The sequence below is a fragment of the Corvus kubaryi genome, unplaced genomic scaffold (assembly GCF_017639235.1).
Source record: "Corvus kubaryi isolate FWS band 111438036 unplaced genomic scaffold, C.kubaryi_AGA036_p1.0 37300, whole genome shotgun sequence".
Lineage (NCBI taxonomy): Eukaryota > Metazoa > Chordata > Aves > Passeriformes > Corvidae > Corvus > Corvus kubaryi.
The window spans coordinates 15,881,870-15,906,185 of NW_024581093.1; the positions used below are offsets into that span (position 1 = coordinate 15,881,870).

At 39.9% G+C, this 24,316-nt stretch overlaps 1 long non-coding RNA gene across 1 annotated transcript in view; it reads left to right on the forward strand.

The window, feature by feature from the left end:
- The first annotated feature begins 6,946 nt into the window (after positions 1-6,946).
- The window catches only part of LOC121664363, a 48,039-nt gene continuing 30,669 nt past the window's right edge, over positions 6,947-24,316 (forward strand). The window contains exons 1-2 of the long non-coding RNA XR_006015984.1: positions 6,947-7,520; positions 18,182-18,303. This is a non-coding gene — a long non-coding RNA (uncharacterized LOC121664363). The remainder of the gene's footprint in view (positions 7,521-18,181; positions 18,304-24,316) is intronic.

Consider the following 24,316-nt stretch of genomic DNA (forward strand, 5'->3'; position numbering starts at 1 on the left):
TTGGGAGGAAGGCGATTATGGGGAAAGGCTGAATCACAGTACAGGGTATGTAAGCCCCAGAAATATTCTTGAACACTGCAGGGAAATTGATAGTGCATCTTGTGAAGGACAGAAAGGTTAAAAAAAAAAACCCTGAGAAAAGAGTTTTGAAGAACGTAGTTTTATAAAGTGTGAAGGATTTCAGTTCCACCCTACAGCAACTGTACAAAGTAATCTGTTTCTTTCATGGTATTTTTTTTTTTTTGTATTTTAAATAATTACCTTTTCCAAAAAATGTGTAATGAAGGATTTTGCATCAGTGCATGTTAGGTATGAGAGTCCTCAGCTGCACCAAGAGGTGTGGGAGGTGTGTCCTGCTGTGCTGTCAGGCTCCAAGCCCAGGGGACTTTATCTGACAAGAAGGAGGCAGGGTCAGCTGGTCCTTTCCCTGGTGGGAGAGGCGTTGGCTGCCCCTGGGTCTGGGACTGATTCAATAAGCTCTGCTGGAAGGGCACCTAAAGCACCTGTCAGTAGAAAGGCTGAGGAATAATGGCTCCTGTCTGCAGCCAGGATGAGAACTTCTCTGCCTCAGTTTCCTTTCCTTCTGAAACAATAAATATCATTGATGTGTGATTCTTCTGGGAACAGACTGACAACAACAATAGGAGAAACAAATGAGAGTATAACACGAAAACTTGACTTATATGCCAAGACATAGGTAGGAAAGATGAAGAAAACACCGGGCAATAATTCCCTTCCATCCTTTTGCAGGACTCCAACACTAAATAGCCATCTTCTGGCAGGCACTTGCTCGTGTACCTTCCCTGAAAATACTGACATCCATCCTGCCTTAAACCTCTTGAGATTCCAGGACAGACTTTTCAGAACCAGAGCTGCTCACTTAGCTGCCTTCAGGGCTGGATTCCTGTCATTCTTAGTTAAAAGCTGGTGGCTTGGCATTTTTGCAGAGGGCACCAGTATTACTGCTATGCAGATCACTTAATTATTCCAAGTGTTCTGAGTGCAAGTCTCTGAAGATGACAGAGGAATGCAGGGAAAGCTGAAATGAGAGGTAATGGAAGGTAATGAAAAAGTCAGAGGTAGACAAGATGATCCTGTGATGTGAGGTCGAACAAAACAAAACACTTAATAAAGGACTGTGGAGCTGGAATTAGTCAGGATTGCTGAATGGGCCACCAGTGTCACCAAAGCAATATCCTTCCTTCGAGTGGGGAATGTGCAGGGTCACTGCCGAGCAGAGTGAACACCCCACACTCCCTGCAGGCTGCTTAAATGCTAACAGTGCACCTCCTGGAAAAGATTTATCCTGTGTTCAGCTGCTCTGAGGAGCAAGAAAGATGAAGCTTCTTGAGGAAAGTGACAAAGCAAACACAAAATGACTGTCAGCCCCCCCCAAAAAGGGCTGCCTCAAAACTATAGGCTTTCCTGAGTGAAGGATGCAACCAGAGGCATGGACATCTCCATGAAATCTTTTGTCCAAAATGAAAATGTTGTTAAAATTTAGGAAAAAGTTTCACAGAAAATAAGTAAAATTTACCTGATCATTCAGATCTAGGACCAAACTATTCATTATCAGGATTTTACTTCATGACCAGGATTAGAATATTCAGTTTGAAGGGAAGAGACTATAGGAAACCATGCCACACCGCCTTCCTTCTGAACCTCCCTGAACCTGATCTTGGTGTTGATTATTACATTTATTTTTTTGAATTGAGAAGAAACTGCAGTCTCCTTCTGGGTTGGACCATGACCCTCCTGTGCTAGGTATTTTATAAACAAAAATTAATAAGACACTCCCTGTCCTAAATCACTTTTAATCTTAAAACAGATAACAGATGGATACAGGCAGATGGCAGAGAAAAAAAAGTGACTAGGTCTGATCAAGAATGTTTTCTCATCAAAATCATGGTGATTGATAAGCCCTCCTTTAAACAATTTGGATTTGACAGTCTTGACAAAAGTTTTGCTGAAAAGTAAAGGAGAGAGTTTCCAGTTAAGGTAAGGGGGACCAGCAGGGATTAATGATGATGTCTATTAAGTGGGCTGCAGCAGATCAAAGTTCAAGTGTTTCCTCTGAATTAGGTATGAATTAATCAGGCTTTTGTGCTTTCTGTGTGACTGCTGCCCCTGGAAGAAGGCCCTGCAGATTTTAAATACACGCACACACACGTGTGTGTATGTGCAGGGACACACACACTCACACACCCAGACACTCATGAAAGAGTCTCAGATTTGTCTCACTGCAGAGAAAGACTTAAGTTTTCATGAAGAAACCATTTCCATTTTCTGTGTACATGGAGAAGAAAGATGCAGGAAGGGAAACAACAGAAATGAATTAGCTGAAAGGCAAATGTCTGTGTCAGTCTCTGGTTTGGCTTCAGCGCTGGCCTCAAACTGCTGCAAATCCAGCTACGATGGAGGAGTTCCAGTTTAAATCCTCAGCTATGTGATTTTGGGGCCCACACTTAAATTTGTCTTAAAACTTTGGGCAATAAGGTGGAGTTGTGGTGATCCCTTACAGAGGAATGGCCGTGTGAGAGATTTCCTTAGGGAATGCTGCTCTCACAGGGCAGAACTCTTCTTCCTGAGTTCTCCTTCTTCACTTTCTCACCTCAGCAGAGCACTGCATTTCCTCTTTGGGGAGGGGTCTTCAGCAGTGTTCAGCTGCAACTCCTGAGTGTCCTTCACTGGCATCACTGCAGTGAGAATTCTCCAAGGAGTTTAAGGTGAGAGATGAGAGGATGGCTGAGGAATGGGAAAAAATCTTTTGTGCCATAGAATAATTTACCCTTCTATTAAAAATTGTGTAAGAAAGTTGTTTCTGTAACCTTCAGAGGGTGAAATCTCTGATGAACCACTATCAGAAACCCAGTAAAAATGTTTAGATTGATATGAAATATCCTCTCAAATCATAACAACAGCAATAAAACAGCCTTATTTTCAGGATGTTTATCATACACCACAAGGAATGGGAAAAACAAACAGGGATCTTTCTGTCTCATCCCCTACAGTTATCCCAAAGAAAAGTGTTTTAAAGCAAATTTTAAGGAAGAAATTTCATTTGCATATGAATGTACATCTTATTCAGCACTAAACTGGCAATATCAAAGCTAATTGAGGGTAGATACTAATTGGAAGTCTGATTTACATAGCTGAACAGTGGAATAGTGTAAATATATGTTGAGATGCAAAATATAACATGAATCTTAATTCAGTACCAGTATCCCTTTCACTGTTTTGTGGGTACAATCAATTAAAGCATCTCTGTCCCTTCTGTTCTGACAAATTGCAGCATTTTGTCTAAGATTAATTTTGATACATTGAAACACCCATAAAATAGTTTGATTCCTACTCATTGTAATAATTTTGTGGATGAAGTCAAATATTTCATGGCTTAGATTATATTTCTTACATATCTATCACGTTCAAAGTTTTATTGACTTAAATATTTATTTCTTGAGTTTCCTTTGCTGCCTGCTGGGTCATTTCACCATGAACAGTCCTGCACAAACCTGGGGAAGTTTAACCCTGGCTTTGAATGACATTGTTTGGGACAAGGAGGTTTTCTTCCAAACCAGATCTACTTCTGTGAGGGAGAATAGAAATACAAACAAGACTGAGTCTTTTTATTTGCTTTGTTTTATTTTGTTTTTCTCTTGACCAGAATGGAACAATCAGCAGTAGACAGTGAAGTTTTCTCCCCTAGCAAGCACAAATTATTCATTAAGATGCCAGAGTATTTTAGCTTTATTTTTTTTCTTGAGAGTTACATTTTGATGTTTTTCATGCAAAATATAGGTCAGAAAATGAGATTCACCTCAGTGTACCTCTGTTTTTATTTAAAGGATTGCAGTTGGATAAGAAACCTTTTTCAGTTCCTAAACTTAGCTATTATTTTTAAAGATTACAAAAAAAAATAGTCTTGCAATTAAAAAAAACCCCAACCCTTTCAGTCTTTATTTGAATTTAATTATTCCAGTAAGAAAATCTTTAATTTTAACATTTCCTTTTAAGGCTGGAAGTCTGTTTCTGTAATTTAGAAGTATGTCTTGTGAAGTAAATTAAAAACACCATCAGAGTACAGAAAGAGGCACATAATGAGGATTTCAGATATTTTTCCTATATTCTCTGATTTTTTGTTACTAATTGCCTCCTTATATGATTGAAAATGGGAATAATATAATTTTATCTTTTCTCCAGCACAGCCATTTAAAATTTGTTAGGAGGCTAAGTTATGTCTAAATACTGAACAGAAAGTGGGAGGAAAACTTCCTGTTTTGACTAGAAGTAAAAATATTTAGTGAAAGCATTAAAAAAAACCCACAAAACAAAAAAAAAACCTTTAAATGAGAAGTTTAACTCCACGAAAAAGATTTTGATTTTTGGAAGGAGCTAATAATAGGAACTGAACAGGCAAGGACCTGGGTTTAGGAAGGAAATCTCGGCTGACCTGCCCCCTCTCCACCTCATGGAATCTGTCTTGCTGTGCCTTTTTGTCCATTCAGTTTCCTTCTGGCCCCAAAATATGGCTCTCTCTTTATCCATCCTTCCTACACTGCTTTAAGCCTTTAAATCCTTGTAAGATACCCCAAATAGAAATACTTAAAAAATAAATCTTAATATAAAATTTTTATTCTGTCTCTGGACAACCTTCTTCTTATGCTGGTCTGGTTTCCTTAGTGTCCAGATAATTTTTGTCCCTAAAATCACGTCTGAGTAAAAGCCATGAGGTTTAAAGCCCCTGCATTGTCTTTCACCTGGGACTTACCCAGTCCTACCTGTGGTGGCACACATGATACAGCAATTTTTAACTTGTACATAAGGAAACTGCCTGAGCTGCCACAGAAGCAATTCCTCTTCTATCTCAGTTAAAATAATAAAAGTGCATTTCTGTTAAAGCCAGTAAATGTGGAATAAACCCAAAATCACTGTGATAGTTTTTCTTTGCCTTTGTGGAAGTATAAGAAGGATTAATGCACTGTATGGGCATAGTAGATGATAATAAAATAGAATAATTAAAATCACTTCAACACATTGTAGATAAACCTTTGAAAATACGTAAAAATTCAGTCTTAAGTCTCAGAATAATTGGAAAGCATGAGTGTGAGTAACTTTTCCTAAGAAAAGCTACTTTTAAAATGCTCATTATCAGGGTGTAACAGAAGCAAGCCTTGCATTGCTGGAGATAATTTGCACAGAGGGCTGAGAAATTGAAAAGGTGGAGAAGTCTGCAGAAGGTCAGGGGAGAGGGGGGAAGATGATCCATCTATCATTTCTGCCACAATGCATCTCCCTTTTTTTTGAGAGAATAGTGTGACCCTAGAACAGTGAGAACAAAATTGCTCTGCTCTTACTGTTTCCAGTGTCTTAGCATCACCATGCAAGTCTTTGTGATCACGAGCAGATCGTGTTCTGTAAGTGCTCATTGTCACAGGAAACACGATTCCTGTGTTTCAGTACAGGGCACTGAACGTTTCTATTTCTGGCAAAGAGCAAATTGCTAAAAAAAAAAAAAAAAAAAAAAAGGGGATTATATTTAATACAAAATGAAATAAAATTAAAAAAAAAATATGAAATATGCAGGATTATCTCTTCAGTAGGTTTCTGTTATCCATCACATCAGACTGTAAATCCTCTGTCATTTTTTAAACAGCTCTAGCAGCCACTAACAGCAAAGAAACTCGCAGACATTTGGGTGCTGGAGCCAGGAGGATGCCAGAGCACTTGGAAAAATCCTGTGCCACCTCAGTCTGGAGGTGACAGACTCCGAACCTGGAGTGCAAGAAAGAAACAGTGCTCTGGTGCCAGTAGAGATGTGGATAAAGGGCTTGTGTAGGTTTGTGTTTCTCTGAAGAGCACTGGAAAAATTAATGCACAATTTCTTCTTACAAATTTTTTTTTGTACAGGAAATTTCAGAAACTGAGCAGCATTTTTTTTAATAGGAAAAATTGGTATACACAGCACACAGTATGCTAAAGGTCATAAATAACATAACTGCTGGTCATAATTAATATTAGAAAACACAAACAGACCTAAGAACTTGCATTAATCTGTTTTTCTAAGTGCTGGAAATTGTTCTGTGCTTAATTAAGGGGTAGGATAATCTTGTCTTTATGGCTGTGCTGGAGCTGGGTAGGTGTTCAAGTCCCTGTTCTGCCACATGCTTCCTTTATGATGTTACTCAGAGTGCTTTTATGTCTATTATTTTTGTATTTGAAAATTGGGCATAACAGATCCTTTCCTCACAAGAGCAAATATTGTGTCTTACGCTAATATTATAGTGAATATTTATGGAGTAAAGCAATTTTATTTCCACTGTATGTGGAACTGGGTAGACAAGGATTCTTCAATTGGCAAATATCAAAAAAGAAATAAAATTGGAAAGATGAAATTAAAAATTGTAAAAGCTTAGTAAACAGCCGAAGCAGAAACCTGTTCAGAAAAATGATAAAATAGATCATAGCAGGGAAGGTAAGAAAAGGCCAAATTGTTTAACTTTTTTCAAAAGGAGACTTAACTTTTACTTGTCTTCACATCTAAGAATTTTCTGATTGCTCTTAACTTTGTGAAAAAGGATAAGGAGTTACAGTGAGGGGAAGCCAAACCCAGACTGGTTCAGAGTGGAAACAGAGGGGCTGTTTGAAAAGGCCAGTGGGAAATAATATCAGTCAGATTAGAATTTCTATTGTCTCTAATCTTTTAATGAAGGCTTAACAATGTTCTGAGAGAGATTTTATAGCTCAGCAGAACTGACAGACGTGATGCAAAAATTATTGGTCTGCATCGTGAGGAAGGTCAGTGTGGACTGTCCCAATAGTTCTTTCTGGCCCTGCAACCCGTAAATCTCAGGATTAATGACTGTGGGAGAGGCTGATCCCATAATGATGGGGGCATGGACACATGTGAGTTATGGGACCTTCCTCAGGGTCCGAGCAACGAGGAGGATGAGAGGGAGCTCCCAGAAAACTCTCCAGGAACAGCTCATTGCCATATTTCTCACAAGTTAATTCTGTGAAGGGCATCTTATGTTATGTAATGACAAATTCTTGTGCATGGCTGTGAATCCATCTGCTTTGTTCTGTGGGTTAGCTGATGAGGGAAAATTGGATTTGTTGGTACAGGGGGTTATGTCTTAAATGAGTGGTACAAAAATAGGTCACAAAACTGAGAACTAAGCTTGCTGTTTATTTATTTCTTTTTATTTTAATCACCCCAGATCCTTTATTTGAGAAGAATGGGCTACGTAGGTTGCCTGCTCACAGATTTGGTCGCATTTGCTAATAATTTCAAAGAAAAGGAAAAATCGTTGTCAGCACTCAGTGTCCTGGATGGAGACGTGGCAGAATAATCTCTTCCCTATGTCAGGAGCTGAGCTGCTGCAGAATCCATCAGGAATATGGCAATTCTGGCAAATCCTCGCTCCTGGAAGAATTTCAGCTCCGGTTTCCCAGCTCCCAGGAATGACCCACCCTGCAGGTGTCAGCACATTCTGGTGGTGCAGAGGCGGGACCAGCTCCAGGTGAGCTTTCTGATTATCTGCTTCTCACTGTTGGCTTGGGTGTTCATGGAGATTTAGAGAGAACTGAAAGACTTTCCTTAAGAATACCATCTACTATCAGTAGAAATAGCTGGGGACTCCCTGTGCTCCTCTGTGCTTTAGCCATGCACAATTATATGTATAATTGGATAAGTAACTTCCCTGGAAACACTGTGAAAGTCTTCTATTTTTTTTTTTTTCCTTTTTCTTTTCTTTTTTTTTTTTCCTTTTTCTTTTCTTTTTTTTTTTTAAGCTTTACTCAAACCATTACTCCAATACTTTATTTTAGAAGCAGAATGTTGCACACAGGGTGAAAATTTTTTGTTGGATTATTTTTCTTTCTGCATGAGAAAAAGGCATATTATTTAAAATCCATTTGAGCCAAAAGAATACACAGCTTCTTTTGCTTTTTTTTTCTTTTCTTTTTTTCTTCTTCTTTTTTTTTTTTTTTTTCCCTTCATTTGCTGTCCTGAAAATAATTGTATAGTTCTATGGGCTCTTGGGCATGGTGAAAATGGAAATAGTCAAATGGCTGCTGTTAAAATTCGAGATGTGATGAGTCCTTGTGTCTATATAGACACTGGCTTGGATTTTTTATATGTTCACTATGAACAGAAGAGGCTGGAGTTGATTTTGGTATTGTATTATGCTGAGATAACCACTAATTTGGGTGGAAACTATATATTAGTGCACGGAATCATATCCATAATACTTCAAGTTATTCTTCTTAAAGAAGGTCCCTGGCAGAATTGATGGCTCTTCATCTTGCCCCTACGAGAAGCAACAGTTTAACACAAAACAGGGGGGAAAACAAATGCCTTTTCTCTGAGTTTCTGACTGCTCCAAGCCCTTGCACAATGAAGGTTGAACGCACCTTCATTCATCCCTTATCTGTTGACATTTTTCAAGGCACACGTTGTGCTCAGTGTTCCTGCCTGGGGCAGCAGATGTCCTTAGCACATCTTCCAGGACAATACCCTGCTCCCTCCTCTGCCCTGGCTCAGAGACCAGCTCGGCTCTGCAGTTTGGGAGAGGCTGAAAGCCAGGGACAAAGAGCCAGGTAAGGACAGACACCTTCCCTTGGGTCTGCCTTTCCCTTGACCTGGGCCGCACTTTGCTTTTCTTGTTTCCCATCTGTGTTGAACACTTGGAATTATTTTTAATTTCGCTGCTTCCAGGAGTGGAAAGCACAAAACATGAAACAAACATGTAAGGTAGAATTCACTTCTCAAAAGGCTTTGGGTGACTGATGTTCGTCTGCAGAGTGCAAGTAACTGATGGTTGTTCACAGTTTAAAAAAGGACAAAAAATAGGTCAAACACGTTTGTTCCACTCTGAGCTCTCAGTAATATTAATATTGATAACTGAACTACAGTTTTAAACAAAACCTGGTTTAAAACATAACATTGAAATGAGTAGAATTGTTGAAAATATGTAAAATATTTTCTGAGAAAGATTAATTTTCTTGAAAATATTTCAGATAAGCTCAAGTTTTGGTCAATTTGAGTATTTTCTTAGGTGGTCGGACTTTGTTGTGGGTGGAAGGAAGATTCTGTGTATGTGTTTCAGCAGGTCAACAAGAACTGAAGAAGTCAAATAAATTGATACCAAAAGTCACTTCAATTACTTTAAATAATGTCCCTCAAACTAAGAAAATGGGGCATGCTACTATTTTTAGGAGATAAATTTTCCCTCCAACTCATATATGTGTTCTTTCTATTTTCTGACATCCCCTCACTAATATGCACACAGACATTGTGATTGTCCTTCTGCACTTCAGAATACATTACTTAAGCAGCTTATAATAGATGTAAAATCTAGGCAAGATACTGCATTATTTATTCCAGTCTCTTTGAGTTATTGATTATGGCATTTGGAAGTATTTCTTCCTTGCTTTTTTTTTCTTCTCCCTCCTAGACTGATAATAGAGAAAATAAAAATGAACAGGGAAAAATAAGAGCATAGTCTTGGTTTCATTTTCATTTCTTTGTTAAATTCAATAGCACATTAACGAGGCTTTTGTTTTCCTTCACAGCATTCCCATTTCCATATCCTGCACATGGCCATCCCTCAGAGAAGCCTGGCTGCACACATCATATCAGCCTTGCCTTGATATGAAGGTGCAGAATTTTCATTCATAGAGGCACGGTGGTGTTTTTCCTTCTGTAAATGCCAAACTGAATGAAAAATACTCCTTAGAGAATTAGAAAATAATGAATGATTGGCATTTGGTGTACAATTTCTTATTCTAGTGAGATTTTGGCATGCCATTCACTAGGAAATTCAGAGCATTGAATGACATCCACGTTTACCAGCTGGGCTGTCAGGCATACTGTGTGTCAACACCTTTGCAGGGTATCACTTGAAGCCTAATTCCTCTTGTTTGTGGACATCTGATCTGGTGCTTCTGAATGAAATATTGTGAGTATTTTCTTCCCACTCCCAAACTGTTCATGTCACTAAAGCTACAGCTTGGTCTCTTCACCCACAGAGGGCTGTTTATGTGTGGGAAGGGGGTTTGGGGAAATCCATGAGAGCACAAGTTCTTAATTCTGTGAGGTTCTTCTGAGCTCTCTCATTTGCTGGTACCTTAAGGAAATATGGATCTTATGGCATCTAACTACCAGGAGCTAGTTCAGAGCCCAGCTGGTGGTCAGTCAGAAGTTATCTTCCTCAGGAGTCGATCCTAATAAAGGGCTGCTGTTGTCTAAGCCTTCAGTAATGATCTGTTTGTTGAGGTGAAATCTTCAGCAAGTTGGTGGATTACACCACAGCATGTGGAATAGTTGATCTGTTTGACAGCAGAGAGGGGCTGCCACTGGAAAAGTTATGACTGGGATGAAGAAATGGGCTGAGAAAAACTTCCCTGGGGTTCACCAAAGACAAAAGCATTGTTCTGTGCCTGGAACAGAACAAAGGATGTGGCATAGGAGGTGAGGTGTCTGTCAGAGGACAGCTCTGTGTGATACTTTAGTAACATAGTCCCAAGTGTGGGCGGGAGAGAGATGGGCACTGATTTTCCAGTACTTTGTGGACACCAGTGGCCACTGAGAGGTCACACTAAGTGTAGTTTGGTGTTTGAAATGCATAAATGGTGGTTAAGGTTTCATCATACCTGTACATTCCAGCACTGTGGTGCTGGGAAGAACCACAAAATCCAGTTCAGCTGTGTTATTTCAGTGTCTGCTGTGCTCCTTGCAGCAGGGTGGCTCACAAAGGAACCTGTTTCACCCCTCTATTGTTCCCCTTTCTGCAGGTTCTCTCTGCTCTCTAAGCAATACCTTATTTGTTGCAGTGTAATCCCTCGGCTTGTTGCCCTGCTCACCACAGCTTGGTGAGCAGATTGAATTCTCCATTTGATGGGTTTTTTTCTTGTCAGCTGTGTTTCTCAGTCTCTGATCATTTTTTTTCCTCACTTCTGGGTTCTCTCAAATTCATTCGTGTCTCTACAAGTGTGTTTCCCAAAAGTGAACTTAAATTAACTGAGGACTTGTGAGTGCTGAGCTGAGCTCAGAGATTTCTCTCTGTGTCCTGCAGGTCATAGTTTTCCTTATAATCCCAGTATGGAGTTTCCTTTTGTGTGATACCTAAGTGATGATTCATGTCCAGCTTGCAAACCAGTGTAGCTCCCAAATCCCTTCTTATGAAACTGCTATCCAAACACTTCATTGTGTAGTGATTTATCTAGATTTCTGAATAACAGAATGAGTGGTGACCACAGCTGACTGGAATAGGTTTCATTCTTGGCCACAGACCATCTAAATAAATATCTTTAGAAGGTTGTTGCAGCTGCTTGTTAGAGCAAGCAGCCAAGAACTAGAAAAAATCTGAGATCAAATCCTAATTAAACTACTGACTTGCTGCATGACCTTGGGTGGTTGCACTCTTTGTGCAGCCAGGAGCCCCAGATCAAAACCTCTCCACTGAACTCTCTGAAGAGAGATTTAAAAAGCTGTACAAAACAGAACCCATGTCCATCACCGGCAGTAATGTTCTGTTGGTAGTGAACTCCTAACCTAACCCCTGACACTCAATGCAAAATACAGTTGTGCCTTCCTGTATTCTTCTTGTGCTTGTTTGTATTGCTTTGTATCTGCATTTTGATTAACACAGATATGTCCACAGATAGGAGTACAGACAGCAGGGTTTTGCACATCTGATTACCTGTGTTATCACACAGAGATGTGGACATTTTTTTGGTGCAGCTGGTGTAAGATGATGCATTTTTGTGAGGAAGTGTGTTGGCTGTAGCACTGTGTCCAAACTTCAATACAGAAGTTTTACTGCTCAGCACTCCCATAATAAACATTAAGTTCTTGACTTAAGCCAGGCTGTGTGCAGAAGGCTAATGAGTTTGGGGCAGCTGGGGAAAATTGGAGCTGAAGGGCTACAGTGCTGCCTGCCTGTGAGACTGGAGCTGCAGGAAAACAAGAGCCGGGAAAAATCAAAGCACACGTCTTTGCTTGCAGTTTGCCAAGGACCTTGTCTGGAATGTATTTTAAATGCTAACCATTCATCCAAACAAGCTGTGCTGTGCCAGTTCGAACAGCACCACTTGACACATTGGGCAGCTGAGCTGATGGGAAATCTCTGTGAAGTTTGCAGGATTCCCAGTCCCAGGGGAGAGCCAAATGCAGGCACAGCTGCCTCTCTGCGGCTCTGTCCAGTTGAAGGCTGCAGTGTGCTCCAGCTGGGGGATATCTTTAGCTGGGTAGTGCTGAACCTCCCAAACTTGAAGGAGATGTTTCTGTTGTACATTTGGAGAGCTCACAGAGATGCCCCAAACGCGGATGAGTCAAACTTTAAAGGTCAGACCATACTCAGAGCCAAATCCTGCCATGACTGCACAGCATTGTTGCAAGAGTGGCACTTTCCCATGGAGTGAAATGCTGATAACTATGGAAATAATAGATGTGAAGCTCTGAAAGAGCACACATTCAGTTTATTAAATGCCCCAAAAGGGATTATGAGGTGAATGAATAAATTAGATATTCCAGCTTTACAAGATTTCTCAAATGATATAGAAACACAAAGAAAGGAAGTGAGAGCAGAGAAGATGGGTATGAAGGCAGGCACTATTCCTTTACCAGGTTTGCAGTTGCCTGAGGTGGTTGCTTGGCTGATTAGTTTTTGGCAGGGTGAGTTGTTTGGCTTTTTACCTTGTGTTGAATGGGACCTAGTGGTCATTGTCACGGTGCTGATAAAAGCTGTGGGGAACCCACGGAGGTGCTGAGGGGACTGGAGCCCCTCCCCTGTGGAGCCAGGCTGGGAGAGCTGGGGCTGCTCAGCCTGGAGAGGAGAAGGTTGGGTGGAGACCTCACAGCACCTCCCAGGGGCTTCAGGGGCTGCAGGGAAACCAGAGAGGGACAATTCCTCAGGGACTGCAGTGACAGGACACAGGGAATGGCTTCCCAGTGCCAGAGGGCAGGGCTGGATGGGAGATTGGGCAGGAATTGTTCCCTGGGAGGGTGGGCAGGCCCTGGCACAGGGTGCCCAGAGCAGCTGGGGCTGCCCCTGGATCCCTGGCAGTGCCCAAGGCCAGGCTGGACATTGGGGCTTGGAGCAGCCTGGGACAGTGGGAGGTGTCCCTGCTCATGGCAGGGGTGGAATGAGATGATCTTTAAGGTCCATGCCAATCCAAGCCATTCCATGACCATGTGCTGAAGAAAAGTCTGAAGATGCTGAGCCAATTTTCTGTAGAGGTGTTAACTGGGAGGTGGCTCTTTGAACCACAAGGTTTGTACAGAGTGAAGTGTTGCCTCGTTATATAACATAGTTCATCTATAGCAGTAGAAAAATATTAATTCCCTCCTTTTCAATCTATTTTATCCTTCAAGTAAGGAGCTCTTATAGAACTCTACAGAATCATGTTCTATGGGTGATTTCAACATAATTTTTATGACAGCAATTAAAGCTTGACATTAAAACATATTTTTATTGCTTATAACATGAACTTATGCAACTGAGCTGAAGAAAAATGATGTTATTCTTTGAATTGTATGAAATTTATTAAAAATGAAAATTTCACCTGGAAACCTCTCTTCACCATCTCACAGTGTGGGTTGTTGAGTAATAACTATTTGTCATCCAGTTTGAGAATCTAATGCTGAATTTTCCTTGCTATTAAGCTGAAAACACTTCCCTTCAAAATGTTGCTGTCACTGAATTTAATACTCATTTTAATTTATGGCCGTTGCTATCACTTGTAATGTTCTTAGAGAATATTGTTCTATCACTTGAAAAAACACTATTACAAATCTCACAAATAGCTGGTGGCACCACTTATCATTCTTTTCCATATGCATACTGAAAAGTTTTCTCTAAAAGAGTGAGTTCCTTTCCCATGGTGGATTAAGGCCTCAGGAAGCCTCTTGGCAAACCCATAACTTCTAAGGATATATTTAATAGGACTCCAGATAAGAGCATGTGATAATATATCTCTAAGAGCAGGTATCATGCAAAATACTTTAATGACAGATGTAGAGTACAGAGATCCCACAAGAATAACGCTGGGAGTCCAGGTGGGCATGCACAGCTGAGGAATGATCCGTGCTAAACACCCAAACAGAGCCTGCCTGCAAATAATAGAGAATTTCTGGGCAAAACATCAATGAGAGGGAGTGTCCTCCCTCAGTACTTCACACAGAGTAAACAAGAATGGAAAATTATTGAGGGATAAGGCTGTTTCATCAGGAAAGTTGACTTCCCAACAACAAGAGCCGCTAGCTCACACCCTTGTAGTATGCACTCTTTTCATGGAGTGCCCTTGCTGCTCTGTTTGACTGTTTATATCACTCATTACTCATCCACGACAAAAGCATCGACTCCAGAGTCAGCTTATGTAGATCCAAACATCAAAGCTGATTGAAAGATATGAAGTGTCAAGGAAGCTGGAGTTTAGCATTTTATGTATTTGGAACCCCAAGTTCCATGAATACTTTGCAGGCAATTCTAGAATCTCACAGTTCTTTCAAACCCAGCAGTAACTGTGGGTCCCGGCTTTTGGCTCTGGCTTTTGCTTCACTTAGTAATTTTTCAGAATGAAATTCACAGGTTTTCATCCATCTGAAAAGGAATCAGCCTCCTCAAGTCTGTTTTCTGTGCTAGATATCTGAGATTTAGTAGGTAAAAATATATTAACTGAATGTAGACAAATTGTGTTGCCATATAAAGAACACAAAATGCTTTCCAGTTTATGTACACAGTAGGAAATAATATGTTATTCAAGGCAATTGCCTCCCCCTTGTTTCAAAAACCTGTCAGTGAGGCTGATGTAAACAATATATAAAGACAACTGAATATTAACCAGAGGTGGGTGTTCTGGAACACCTGTTTAAGGCAGTATGCATAGCAATTGCTCATCATCTCTCAGGATCTGACCCCTTATATGAACTGTAAAACTCCAAAATGCACAATAGACACAGAAAAATAAAAGAGGAAACAGGAGGTCTCATTCAGTGTGGAAAAAGAACAGCACTCTGCTAACAGGGCTGAGAAGAAGAATGTGCTTTCATTCCAGCTGATCTGTTGGAAATCGCAGTATGCCCAATATTTTCCCTGATTCATCTGAACAATGTGAAAGTCTGAACTCCAGCAAGTGCTCATTGCTCATTGTTCTCCCAAACAGCCTCATACCATTCTGTTTCACCCAGCCCAGATCATCGCAGATGGATTTGAGTGGAGATTTTCAAAACTGTTTATGCTAGCAGCAGCTGATAACTCGGAATAAAATGTGCCAAAATTGCTTTCAGGACCAACCACACCACTCAAACACAAAGGCCAACATTTGGGACTATTTGCAGCTTGAAAATTCCCCCCTAGAATGCAGCTGCCTCAAGTGCAATTGCATATATGTAGATTTAGTGCCACTGAGGAGTATCCCTATTTCTCTACCCCCAAAAGGCTTGAAAGCTGATGACTTTTTTTTCTAATCTTTACCCAGGTATTTTATGTGCATCTGACCAACATTTGGCCTATTAAAGTAAACAGGGCATTGTCATTTGATAGAATCAAGATTACTTGACAATCCTCTTGACAACCATTGAGAGCATCAGCTCCCAAACATCTCTCAGCCTCTGACTGAATAAGAATTGGAAGAATATCAAATGGGTCTATTTAGAGATTAAGTAGAGACTAAAGCCACACTTAGATGCTATTTTCTAGTCCCAGATACATAAATAGGACTTGTGTTCCTTTAATTCACCATTCCAGCTTCAAGGCACCTTTTGAAGTAGGGTTCCTGCTGCCTAGACAGTTTAGTCCTGTGAGATTAAATTGGGAATGGAGCTAAGAAGGAAACTTCTCTTTACACACGGTCAAGAGTATAGATAGGCATTTTACTTATCTTCCTGAAATACATGGCTCAGCTCCAAGGGCTCGGGGATGTTTAGAGCTAGGCAGATGTGGCAGACTTTTTTGGGGGATTTGTATTTGGTTTTCATATTAGTAGAGAAACCTTAATGAAAGCCAGGCTTTTTTTTTTTTTTTTAAATAAACTTATTGCAAGTTTTGTATCAATGCGGTATTACAGGCTCATTTGTTCCTTAGAAAACAGTCAAGAATATATTTTATTGGATCTTTTAAACTCAGATGGTTGGTTTGCATATGTTCAGATTATGTGGTCTACTGTCTCTGAGTCTCAGCCTAAGCAGCAGGAGCAGAAGGTCAGGAGGGAAAGTGTGTTTGCACAATAATTGTTGCTTATATTCAGGTATGGCCACTCTGGAACTGCATGGGACAAGCACTGAATATGACTGGTGAAGTCAGAATCATTGTCCTCTGAAGCACAGCTAGTAAAAAGCAAGCAAACACCTGAAAGAGCAGCCCTGGATCATGCAATTAGCATAAAATAATATTCCAGAGGTGTTATGTGTGCTGCTATAGCTGAGGTTAAAAAGGATTTGGCAATAGAATCTGCATTTTCTGTGGGATTTGTGAGTGAGACAACTTGAGTGAGTTGTTCTGGGTAGAAAAAAAGTGTCAAAACCCAGTCCAGAGAGGAGTGCATACTTCCCACTTTAAACCCAGGAAGAATTCGTGTCATGCATGTACAATTGTGTAAATATGAAGGACTGGACCTTCCACTGCTTGCTAAAAACACAAGTAAGCATTGGAATGTCTCTTTTCCCTCATGGTTTTGTGTGTGTCACAGCAAAGTGAACCGGAAATGGGCATTGGGTGAATTCTGAGGGACTGTGTGTGTTTAAAAGCTCTCACTCTGACTGCTTTTACTACAGTCAAAGCCCGCCCTGCTCAGTGTTTTTATCTGCAAATAGAGCTGTGCAGGTGTTGAGGCTCCTGTCCTTAAATAAGGGTATTTTACACAACCTCTCCATTGGGCTCCTTAAACTCTTTTTGTATCCTGTGGATCTGATGGGTTCTGAGTATTTCCTACAAGATGTTGAGAGCTTTCAAAGAGGAAGGAAAGTAATACTTTTGGGAAAAGCCTCTGGTCTTTCATGCAGAATCCAGGGCATGTTTCTTGTCTTTCCCCAAATCAGGGTGTTTTGGTGTGCACACCTGTTTAATAATACATCTTACACACCTTAAATATGTATTTGTACAAGAGCTGGAACCACTCCAGGAAGAACCATTACATTCTGGTCATCAACTCTATGGATTTTAAAGCATTTATAAATAGGTTTTTAGCTATCACACTGAAAGTGTTCCCTCTGAGACAGTCCACACATGATATGCATTTATAGGACTCCTCTTTAAATACATTGTTTACCAGGCGGAAACAGGATATTGCTTCTGCTATGTACAAACATATCATTTACTTGAAAAGGACCATTAAAATATTACTTGTTTCTGCCTGAACAATTTTAGTCCTGCAATTAAACCTCAGTCAAGTCCTCATGTGTTGAAGGGTGTGACATCAACACTATTAGTGTATTTTCTTTGAAGAGAAATGAGTATATATGAAAGATACAGTAAAAAAAATTAACTACCTGCTTACCAGTTACAAGTTACCCATAATACGGGTTTTCTTAGATCTAAATTTCTAAGAAAGTATGAAAGCAAATTCTTCCAAGACATTAATATGCTCAGTATTTTACTAGCAATGTTTAAAATGTTTTGCACATGTTGATGTGACTGCTGGTACACCCACACTGTCACTTTATGAATTGCTGAGCCCAGCCCTACCCAAGCAGGGAATTTTATAGTCTTTTGCATACAGTTAAGACCCTCACTTTTAAAACCACTGAAGACTATTTTTTAGGAGATAGGGAGTGTTAACTGTTTAATTCTGGACATTTTCCATGAGTGACTGTATTTCTGATTATATTCTATATGCAGAGATATTCTATATCAGACATTTTTAACCTTTTTTCTTTTTTTTAACAGTAATATTGGCTTCTCAAAAACAAAGCTTTGAAAGAAATTATTCTGGATTGGAAAAGCATTTTCCAGATTTGAATTTCTGTCTGAAAAACAGAGCAGCTCTTTCACATTCCAGACCACTGCTGTGATAAACAGACTCCAAGTGGACACTTTTCATGAGCTTCCCCCCTTTTATTTCCTTCCCTTTTTAATGGTTTCCTGCTCTTGGTTTCCTAAAATTGCTGTTTCAGGGGAGGATTTTGAAATCTCAGTGCTCTGTGGGACACTAAAATATGTTTTCCTTTCAAATCTCTTTCTAGTAATATTTCCTGAGTTGAATCACCCTCAGAGATGGCTCAGATGTGAAACAGCTCAGTTGAACTGAGGATGTGGCTCTCATCCTCTCTGGGATTTTTGAAATGCCCACCATGGCTGGTGAGAGGTGAGTGCCCTGGGATGAGGATAACAAAAACCAAGAGTGTTTTTTGACATGGGGATTTATCCCTAGTAAAGCCTACCAGATTGCTTTCAGGCAATTTGTACTGATTAGCTCTGAATTGCCTTTCTGCATACAGCATCTCTTCTTGAGTTTGCATCCATGTGGTTCTTTGCTTCCCTACAGTTCTGCACTCTTGGTGCAATCTAGAAGTGTCCAATCTGAGCATTACAGAGTCTTGCACACTCCTGAATTTTCCTTCTCCTTTACCTGGTGGTACCACTGCACCACAGTGCTGAATTGGACAATTTGTTCACTGAAAAAAAAGCTTCTTAGTTATTGCAGGAGGTACCCATGATAGTTTTTTCCAGATTTTTTTCTTCTTTTTTTTAATGACCCACAGTCTACTGTACTCTTAATTGGCCTTTTAACCTATTCCCAGTTTTCTCCAACCTTCCCCCACATCCTCCTCTGCCAGGTCTTTGTTCCTTTCTCACCTGCTCCATTTATCTGCCTTTCCCATCCACACCTCTGTCTCTCTTTTCCATGTCAGCCCTTGCTGTCTGTCTGTCTGTCCTGGAACCTCCTTCTCCCTTGCACTTGGACACTGTCCAGCAATTCCTAGAAAGAGAAGTCTCTCTCTAGCTGCTATCTAGGGAAAGAAATGCATCTAATTTGAAAATTCTGGTGGACAGTTTGTTTTGACAGCAGCAATTATGTGTAGTATTAATGTATAATAATTATTTGCTATTGCTGAAATTGGGAATGAAAGTAGTGCACAGTAGTTCAGATGTGATTGTTATGTGAGAGTACTGCCCTCACATAAATGGTTTTTAAATATTAAACAGTTTTTAGATATTCCAGGAAAAGGGGGGATCTTGGGATTTTATTTTATGGCAACAATGATTGATAGACTATCTGCAGATTCTGGTTTATTGCTGGACCAGCTGGGATTAGAAAACCTTGAGAAAAAAGCATTGATTCTCTCACTTGTCTGAGTTGAGTGTGTTTCAGTAGAGGGTTGTAGTGTGTGGACAGTGATTGTACAGAACCCTCTTGCTGCTAAGGAAAATAACCCTTCCAGAGATAATAGTGTCACCAACACATTGGGGTGTTTGAAAGCACATGAAGAGATATTATCTTAAGATAAATTCCATCGAGCTGAGACAGATTTCAGTATATTCATTAGCTTTAACCTTCGCCCAAATCTCCTTCCTTTGCAATTTAAATTTTGGGTCTCATGCTCAGAAAAATTCATATTTTGTGAGTGCCAGAAGTAGCACTGCCAGTATGAAAGAGTGTTTTGTACTTTAATAAAGAATTGTTTTATAGTACAAATATTACATGCAGTGTGAGTGCACCATCAAAAAACCTTTAGATGTATTCCTATTAATATGGCTTTTTTTCACCTAACAATCTATCCAAAAGAGAAAATCCTATCAGCATCAGTAAATCCTTCTTTAAGGTTTCATTGATCTTAGCCTTTGAACAAGATTATAGAAACAGTCCTACACAGAGATAATGTCTGGAGAATTTTGGCTAATCTCAGCCCTCATTTGAGATTAGATCTAGTCATATTCACACACATCTCTCTCCTTATAGATAACAGATGCCTACCAGTGTTTACCCTTAATTAAGATGCAATAACTGCTTTTGTTTCTTTTTGTCCTAGCAAGAATAAGGCCAAATATCTTCAGAGACCTTTGATGATAAATGCCTTGTACTCAATGTACAGCATTCCAGGCTCAGGGTCGATTTTTCCTGATGAGGATTCCTTTCTAACAGTGCAAACCTGTGCAGGGAATCACATCGTCTCCCTGCATCCTAATGCCTCACACTGCACTTGGGTATTCAGCTCCCTCCTTTATTCTTAACTTCCATTCTGCAGAAACTTGTATATAGAAAGATTATTCAAATAGCTTTTTGTCAGTGAGTGAATTATTTCTGGGGAAGGACAACACATAAGAAAAATGTTGAAATTACCATAAAAGTTGAAGAAAGGATTTCATTTTCACTGCATCAGTTTTCAGACGTCAGGCTGTAAATAGAGGCTTACAAAGACTTAAGTTAGCAATACAAAGAAACCAGAATTTAGACTCCACTCTTAAAATAATACTGTGGGTAATATTCTATACCTCAAATCTGTCATTTGGTAGCATAATTCCTCATGGATTTTCAAGCTCAGCAAATCACCAGTTTTCAGGGTGCCTTTTTCTAACACACATGCACATTTGTCAGAATGTCTGAGTCTTCCTTCTAAATAAAGTCATGGGCAATATTATTATGGGGGATCTTTTATTATAGCTACATCACGTTATCCAGTGCATTGCTTTCCATAAGGGAAAACAGGAGCCTCCAAGGGTGTAACATTTGTTTGCAGCTGGATCTTTTTCTCTGTGAGAACATTTTGCTTTGCACTATTAGTTAATAGCAAGGGAAAATGGAGAGTGAAATTACTGCTGCATAAACAAATCTGTTATACAAATGCTTTTGATATTCTAGGGATTGTATGATCTATTTATTTTTGTTTTAGCAGGGTCACTTTTGAATAACACATCGGTTGAGCTTACAGAGTTTATCAGCTGTAAAATGGCAGAATTATTTAGGACTCCATTCTTAAGCACATTAAAGTTGATGATTAAAATCCTCTTGGCTGAAGCATTTGTACAATAAGTCCCAGACTGTCAGAGATTTTTGTTGTGTAGCTAAAAAGCTACATTTTTTTTCAGCAACAGATGAAATGGTGTCTTCCAATAACAATTTCTATGAGGAGACTGACAAAATATCTTCTTGAAAATGGTCTCAATTGTGTGCTCTAGTATTTCCTAACCTCCAGCAGGGCTGGAGAGTGTTATGCTCATCCTTCTTACATGGATAACCTGATCTAAATACCATGGTGGAACTGAAAGCTGCAGCAGTTGCTCTCTTTCTGTAAGGGTTACAAGTAAGTATTGTTCTGATGAACAGCTAAAGTCATGTCTTTACATATTTCTGCTTAAATTACACAAACTCCAGGATAGTGGTGGTTGTTATTGTTGTTATTATTTTATATAATTACTTTATGTCTCTAAAGTCATTAATGCCCTATTTTAAAGCACCTGTTCTGACTAATGGTGTGTGACGTTGGAAGACAAAGACAGGATGGGCTTTACTCTGCCCACGTTAAACAATTCATACACTGAAAATAGCACAGAGCCCAATAAACATTCATATTGTGCTAACTTAAAGCTGAAACCACTGAGGGTTTCTCACCTTTGCTTGGTACCTCAGTTACTCTCTTCCCTTTTATTCCTGTTTAGTGAAGCACATCAATGTATTTAATTTTTTGCATCTGCTTCAGACTCAGTGCCCAAGGATATCATTATAATTAATCCTGTACTATATTCCTGCTTTGCATAAACATGGCTGTGCATCAGTGGGTTTTCTTTTTCTTTTATTTGATATTATGATTGATATCGTCTCCAGGAAAGTTATCTGTTCTTTTCTCACAAAAGATTGCTCATCTTCAGACTTGGGCTGAGATAGGGGGCCTTCCTCCATTCCTGTGATAATTAACAATAAACTTCCCAGTGACTTCACACAGAATCCTACCTCCATATCCATGTTTTCACATCCCTATCCATTTATTTGAGATATTTGAGCAGGTTAATCACATTATCTTTTGGTGGGAATGGCTAAACTCCATTCATTTTAACATGGTTCATATGAGAAATATAAAGATACTAATATGAAATAATCTGCCGTGTTTAACAGATCATAAATTTTATAGTCAACGCACTGCTTACTTAGCCATGAAGTATCCAATGTGAATTCTCCTAAGCAGGCTTGTTCTCCTCATTGAATTGTGGGGCAAATTTGCCATGTTAGGCCAAAGGAGTTATTGGTTTTACGAGGTCTGAACTGAGGGACCCGTCTGGTTCCACACTGACTCTGCCATACCTGGGCTGTAGGAGCTTGCACAAGTCATGGAACCAGCACTAAAACTCACAACTGCAGTCAGAACCTGAATAAATGCTGCTGTGGAACATCCCAGTGCCCAGCTGCCAGAGCTAGCCCAGCTCCCAGGCTGTTGCCTCCATCCCAGAACCAATTAATTCCATTCAGCAGCCAGTGCTTAACCCTGAATGTGTTGGCACAAACTTGATTAGTACCTGGCTTTTGGTTTGTGCTGGAGATTTCTAAAGAGATCCTTTCAAACATATTTTTCAAAATCTGCAACATATCTCTAAGGCACTGATGAAGTTTTCCTGCTCTGAAAGACGCATTGTGTATTGCCAAAGTTTTGATAAAGGTGTGACTCTGTATATGTGCTGGAAAGCTGTTTTCCACCTGCACTGACTGCTGCTTTTGGGGCCCAGTGGATTCCATTTACACTGCATAACCTCCAGCTCCTAGGGCTGGCTCTGCTTCTCAGACTGCTGGCAGAACTGCTCCTGTAAAAGGCAGCCAGAAGCACTGGGCTTGCTTCACACACATCCATCAGTGTTGTAAGATATGCACCATTTCTTTCTGAAAGTGAAGGGAATTAGAGACTGAAATACTTTTTAGTTAGAATTCCCTTCTTTTCACTTTGTTTCCGGCATCTCTGGACAAAGACATGAATCCTTCGGACTACAATAAATTCAGAGATAGTATTAAGGTTTTCAAAATGTTACCAGTCCCTATTTCCAAGGAAATATCTGAATACACAGGTGCCCTGTGCAGAGTGCAGATGTAGCATGGGCCTTATAATTTGTCCTGTAGCTTGTAAAATATATTAAAAAACCTGGACACAGGACTGGTTAGAAAATAATGTTGGAATGGTGAAGGAAGTTAGTAGTCTTGGCCTTTCTGTAGTACCAAATGGAAAAGTCAAGTTTAGATTCATGAACCTTTCAATTAAATAATTAAGAAGTATCAAATGCTGGGCTGGCTGAGATATTCCATTTTTTTGTCCTGATATTTCTATGTAGACCCACTCGTGCGTGCATTTGGCTGCACAACTACCAAAACACTCGGGCTACCCAAGGCTGGCACACAGCCCCTCCTCCCCAGTGGTTTCCATCAGACACTCTGCTCTCTCTACACTTGTGAACTGGTGAATTCCTGCCAGACACCACACAAAGGGGAGGAAGATCAGGACACAAGCATCAGCCTTGCTGTTTCCAGCAATCCAGCCCAGATCCTCAAATAACCATCTGGAGTGGCTCTTCAGGGAAAGGTAACCAGGGCCCATCAGTGCTCATTGTGTTTGGAAAAGTTCAGAGGCTCGAGTAGTATAATGTAGATGTCTGCTCCTCCACTCTAAACATTTTACGTTTTTAGCTCAAACTTAATTTATTGTTGACAGCGACAGTCTCTCTGTTTATTTCCCTGTGCAATCTTTGTCTGATTTCAAGTGTGCCTGTAAATACTCCTGCCGTTTCAGCAAACAAGTTATTAGCTCTTTCAAAGGAAAAAACATGAGAGCTCTTTGAAAGGTTAAGTCTTCTGAAAGTGCCTCTTGAAGGCAGAGGCCACTTTTCCTTTCCTTTGAAGACAATCAAAGTATGGAGAGTAGCTGGTCATGGACAAAATGATCAGGGTGGCATAACTAAAGCTTATTGAATTTGTGCTGAGGATCCCAAAAATGGCAGTTTCATTTGTTCCACACAGTTTTATCCTCTAATTCCTAATAACAATGCTGTCTTATTGTGCACAATGAAAAGACTAATTTGACTAAATCCATTCATAAATGACAAAATCAATAGTTCTCCTTCTGAAAGTCACTCAGCATATAGAATATGAGAATTTATGGTTAGTTTACTGCTGTCATGGATGGGTCTCTCTCTCTGGTAGGAACTGATAAAGCAGCTTTTGAAGTCAGACTGTCTCAATAAAGTACTTAAATCCATCTTAATGTACCCCGGGGAAGTGAGTCTGAATTAACCTCGTACCTTACTTTTGCGACAATAATAAGGTGAAAGGGAGTATACAGCAGAAACTGATTATAATAAGTGATACAAAAGCAGACAGCACCAATGAGGCAGAAGTAGAATGG